This window comes from Chrysochloris asiatica, unplaced genomic scaffold (genome assembly GCF_000296735.1).
Source record: "Chrysochloris asiatica unplaced genomic scaffold, ChrAsi1.0 scaffold00066, whole genome shotgun sequence".
Taxonomy (NCBI): Eukaryota; Metazoa; Chordata; class Mammalia; order Afrosoricida; family Chrysochloridae; genus Chrysochloris; species Chrysochloris asiatica.
Genome location: NW_006408584.1, coordinates 14,842,782 through 14,849,190, shown reverse-complemented (window position 1 = coordinate 14,849,190; position 6,409 = coordinate 14,842,782).

Here is a 6,409-nt window from a genome sequence, read left to right as displayed (position 1 = left end):
ACACTTTAAAGAGGTTATGTGAAGCAGATTTGCCTAATGCAATACACTATTTGATTTCTTGATTTCTGCTTCCATGAGTGTTGGTGAATAACTTGAACACATGGAGTTTTTGATCACTTCAATCTTTGCTACATGTATATAGATGTTATTTATTGGTCTAGTTATAAGAATATTTGTTTTCTTTACATTTAGGTGCCACTCATTCTGAAGGCTGTGGCCATTGATCTTCATCAGTATTTTAGGTCCTCTTGGCTTTCAGCAAGCAAGGTTGTATCACCTGCATATCACAGATTGTAAATGAGTCTCCCTCCAATCCTGATGCCACTTTCTACTTCATATAATCCAGCTTCTTTAATAATTTGCTCAGCTAACAGACTGAATATGTATGGTGGGAGAATACAACCCTGACATATACCTCTCCTAATTTTAAACCACTCAGTGTCTCCTTGTCCTGTTCACACAACTATCTGTTGGTCTATGTACAGGTTCCTCATGAGCACAATTAAGTGTTTTAAAGTACTCATTCTCCACCATGCCATCCATAGTTTGTAATGAGCCACACAATCAAAAGCTTTAATCAATAAAGCACAGGAAAACATCTTTCTGGTATTCACTACTTTCAATCATGTTCCATCTTATGTCAGTAATGATGTCCATTGTTCCACGTCCCCATATATATCCAATCTGAACATTTGGGAGTTCCCTGTTGATATACTGCTGCAGCTCTTTTATAATTTATAATCAGCAAATTTCATTTGCATGCAATATTGATATTGTCCAATTATTTCCACATTATGTTGTGTCACCTCTCTTTATAATGGGCACAAATATGGAACTTTTCCAATCGGTAGACCTGGTAGCTACCTTCCAAACCTTTTAACATAGATTAGTGAGTGCCTCCAGTGCTGCCTCAGTTTGTTGAAAGATTTCAATTTGTAGTCTGTTAATTCTCAGACTATGAGGTAGCTCTTCCCCAGTTGTATTTTGAGTGTATTAGGAACTCGTCTTCTGACAATATATCTGACAATATTATGTCACTGGATAGAATTTTAATATTTACAATTCAAGAAATAAAAATACACTTTTGTTCTTAAATAGTTGATTATTGTATCATGTGCATACCACACTAGTTTCATTACTCCCCTTATAGGCCTATGTATTGCTTGACTGAAAATTGAATCATGGCTGTGAGTTCAGTTCCTGCCCTGAAACCATTTGAGCTCAAAATGGGAGCATTAGCCATGTATAAAATTCAGAAGCCTTAGGAAAGTAAAAGGAATGGAAATGAGAACCTTGCAGAGGAATTGGTATAGTTGATGGTAGATTAAGTGGATTACAATAAATGAGATGAAACAGAATCATTAAGTGTAAATCTGATGATCTTCTCTGTAAACCTTCACCGAGTTGATAGTAAAAACTTAACAAAGTAGAAAGAAAAATGTTGCATGTTCTTAAGTAACCAGGGTTGAAATATAAAAATGTATATGGTTGTACGTGGAATCCTGGTATGGTACTATGGAATAATACACTAGACCACCAAGTCAGTTTGCACCACAAGGTCAGTGATTCAAACTCACCAGCAAGTCTTCAGAAACCCTATACAGGATCACTATGAGTCAGAACCAACTTGATATCACTTAACAACAACAACATGAGGTTGTAAATGCTGTATTTGTTGCTGGTGTGGCACTATAAGGTAATCACTGGACTACTAAGTGTAAGGTTGGCAGTTCAAACCACCAGTCACTTCTTGGAAACTCTATACTAGATCACTATGAGTCAGAACCAACTCAACAGTACTTAACAACAACAATAATTCAATCTTAAACTCATGACAACCTTATGCAAAATAGAATGGAGTGTTTCCCATGGCGATCAATTGCAAATTAGACTGCTATAATCCATAGGGTTGCCACTGACTATGTTTTCAAAGTAGACTTCAGGTATTTCTTCTTAGTCTCTCTTAATGTGGAAGTTCCAGCAATAAAAACACAAACCTCCACTAATGGGTGGTGGTATTGCATAAAGTGCATTCATTGGGAATCAAACCTTGGTTTGAACCCTTGCTGCCCTTTATTTATGAGCTAAAAGGTAAAAACAAATCTTTGTTGCTGTTGTTAAGTGCTGTCAAGTTGGTTCCGACCCATAGTAACACTGTATAGGGTTTCTGAAAAGTGGCTGATGAGTTTGAACCATCAACCTTGCAGTTAAAACCAACTTTGCAGTTCAGCGCATTAACCCACAACACCACACCCGGAGAATAAATCAAACCATATTTTTAGCAAAATATAATTTAAAAAATAAATTAAAAACAAAATAAAAATCAATATGCCATACAATTCATATAATTACACTAAATAGTGATGTCGTCACAGCACATAAAAATGCAGAGTTTTTACTTTCAACTAAAAGTAAAAATGAACATTTCAATATCATAATTTATGAAATAGAATTAGAGTGCTTCAAGGATAAGATTGATGAGAGGATACATAGAGATCTCAAAGGAATACTGGGATTACAGATGCTGAAAAGAGACAAGAGTTGGGTCTGGAGGATAAGCACTGGACTGTGAATCAAAGGTTCAGTTCAAGCTCACAAACTATTCCATGAGAGAAATATGGATCTTTCTGCTCTTGCAAAGATCTGTAGCCTCAGAAATCCAATACATGGTTCTTGTGAGTCAGAACCATCTCAACGGCATTTAACAATGAAGGAGGATAATGTAGTCTTGAATAAGTATATCAATGAAAATGAAAGAAGGGAGATACTTGGATATTATTCAAGTGTTAGAGAATTATTAACATAGGTGATGGAGCAGGCAATATAAAACAAGGGGGAGGTTGATCAGAGAAAAGATAAAGATAGCAAGAGACACAGGCAGGAATGCAGAGGTTAAAGTGAATAGAGGAAAATACTGTTAACTGATGGAACATGGAGAAGATTGCAATCATTGTAATGAAGCAAAGTATATGGTTTGCTGAATGTAAAACTGATGATCTGCTCTGTAAGCCTTCACTAAATTCACAATAAAAAAAAATTTTAAATAAATACTGTTAAAAACAAAACAAAAAATGGAGTAAACCAAAAATCAAGAAATAAAACTAAAATAATTGCAAAAATAGAAATTAAAGTTGTTAAAAATAAATAGAAATATTACAGCTAATATTATAAATCAAAAGCTCAGATTGTCAAAAAATGAAATGAACGTATTGGTTTTTGTTGTTACTGCTGAGTGTCCCTGAGTCAGTTCTGACCCATAGCAATCCTGCATAAGTTTTCTGTGGAGTGACTGGTTAGCTTGAACCACCAACTTTGTGGTTCAAACCGAGTTAGTTGTTTAGCACATTAACTCATGGCATCACACCAGGACTCCAAGAAGGGGAAAAAAAAAAACCAGAATATTTATATTAAGATTTTGGCAGAAGGATAATCAGTGAAATAGACAATTGATTTTTCATGAAATAATGTATAGAATTAATTTCAAATAAGCTTGATAATTTAGATGCTATGAATAACTAAAAGATATACATGCAATAACTAAACTTAAACGGATCAGTCTTCATAAAATAAATGAAATATCATCAAAGAAGTTCTCACGATATCCTAACTACCACCTTAATCATTCTATCACCACCACCTTACTACCACACCTTGCCATCAATTTAATATACAAACTGAATTAACATATTTTTCTAGAGTTAACAATTTTTATAAGTTTGCATGCAAAAAAATTACATAATATACAGGAAAATTCATACATAGCACAACAATGTACAACATGTAGCCTTACCAGAAATTAAACTATATTTTCAACATTTGCAATTAATGTTGTAATGTAAACTGCAATACTCACACAAAAATAGACTGAGAAGTAAATGTTGTTGTTATGTGCTGTCGAGTCAGCTCTGACTCTTAGCGACCCTGTACAGGGTTTCCGTGACTGTAAATCTTTATGGGAGCAGAATGCCTCATTTTTCTCCCTTGAATAGCGGTAGTTTTGGACTTCTGTCCCTGAGGTTAGCAACCCGATTCATAAAGATCAATAGAGCAAATAAAAAGGCCAGAAGTGCATACAAAATTTTTTCAAAAGAGAGATAAATATAAAAGCTTGTATCAACTGATCAAAGACAACAACCTTCAGTATGGAGTGCACCTCAATGTAAAGAAAACGAAAATCGTCACAACTGGACCAATATATAATATCATGATAAAAGGAGAAATTTTAAATTTGTCAAAGACTTCATTTTACTTAGATTCTCAATCAGTGTTCATAGAAGTAGCAGTCAAGAAATTAAAGTATGTCTAACAGATTAAAGGCTGTATTACGTTAGAAATATGGAGTCCTGGTGTGAGGCTGTGTGTTAATGCACCAGACTGCAAAGTTGTTTGAACTGCAAGTTCCACAGTTCAAGCTCACCAGTTGTTCCTCAAAAACCTTATACAGGGTCACAATGGGTTGGAACTGACTCAACGGCACTTAACGACAACATTAGAAATATCTGCTGCAAAAGGTCTTTTTAAAACATTAAACAGCAAAGATGTCAGTTTGAGGACTAAGGTGAAACTGACCCAAGCTATAATATTTTCAGTTGTCTCATATACATGTATATGAAAATTGGCCAATAAATAAAGAAGACTGTAAAGAATAAATGCATTTGAAGAATGGCGTTAACAAACAATAATGAAAGTATCATGGACTGCCAGGAGAACAAACAAATCTGTCTTGGAAGAAGTACAGCCAGAATGCTCCTAAGAATAAAGATTGGCGAGACTTCTCATGTACTATGCACATGCTGTCAGGAGGGGCCAGTCCCTAGAAAAGGACACAAGGCATTGTTAATTGGAGGATCAGCAAAAAAGATAATGATCCCAGTGAGTTGGATAGACACACAGATGGTAACAATGGACTTAAACATAATCATAATTGTGAGAAGGCAGCTGACAAGACAATATTTTGTTCTGTTGTATATAGGGTAACTCTGAGTTGGAATTGACTCAATAGCACCTAACAACAATAACAGCACATGAATTGAAAATCTTAAAGTTTAGGCTCCAGGAATAGGGCTATCTTAAATATAATCTGCTTTAACTAACTGCAGCCCAAACATTAAAGTGGGATTTATGACACAAGATACGGGAGATTTATCACGAAAATGCATTCAGTGTAATTCACCACATTAAAACAGCCTGAATGGGGATTGTGGAGCAGGACAAGCAGACTAAAATGGAAATAAGCCAAAAATTAAATCCTGAGTTACGTCACAATAAACAGCAGTGGCATCTTGAAATTTCTCAAGAAGAGTGAAAAGGGAAGCTCATCTCCTGATCACATCTACCCAGAGGCAATAAGAAAGCATAACAAATACCAAAATACACACTCATTAAGGCCACATATAACTTTCCTCTAAGAATGAAACTCAAAGGAAACACATGAACAGGCATGTAAACTTGCTGGCAACCACATTGGTCTACTGGTGTGTGGAAGAGGGCGAAAGGCAGCAATGAAGAAATGGGCTGAGTTCAACCATAGTCCATTGACTACTGTTGACCTGGAGATGAGAGACAGAAGAGGAAGGGCTGGTTGATCCAAAGTGTGGTGAGACCTGGGGACACCTCAGCCCACGGACAAGGACATAGTCACAGAGCGCTAAAGCTGAGAATGAAACATCCAGCCTATACGAAGTGATGGGGGATGCACTAGAACACCCAAACTTACAGACAGTACCCATTTGACCTCGTCTCAATGGCTTAATAATCAGAACCTGACTAGAGGAAGATTACGAAAGAAAAAAAAAAATTGGGGGGGCGGGGGCAGGGATAAAGGAAACAAGGTAAATTGCTACAGTTTGATGAACCTGACCTATAATCATGGAGGTAGCAACTCTAAATACCAACAGAGAGGGAAGGAGTCTTCACATCAAGCATCCCATCAAGTGTCAGTGCTTCACATCAAGTATCAATGCAACCCTCCGTCTACAGGGTAGATGGGGATGGGCAACTTAGAAATTGGCTACCTAAAATGAAGGAGTGATAAAGGCATTAAGTGATGGGCTTACAAGTTTTCAAGAGGGAGTCTAGTTTAAGAGTATGGGGATGAAGAAAGAGTCCCCACTGAATAGTTTTTATCTTATTTTTTCTGGTGAAAAGAGATGGGGATAAGATTTGTATGATTCAATAGTGAATAATTGTTATCATGACTAATTGCAATTGTCACAGTTGTAAAGGTAGAAGTTTTGTAACAAAAACAGGGGAGTAGTTAATCTTACAGTCAAGAAATAGAGGACCCTAGGACCATCAAGAGAGAAGCGCACAAGCAGAATGTGGGACATTATCTAGAGAAGCAGTGACACCAGAGATGGAGGCAGAGATGGGGTCATCGTGAAGGGGAGTGGCTGAGGACTCTAGATTC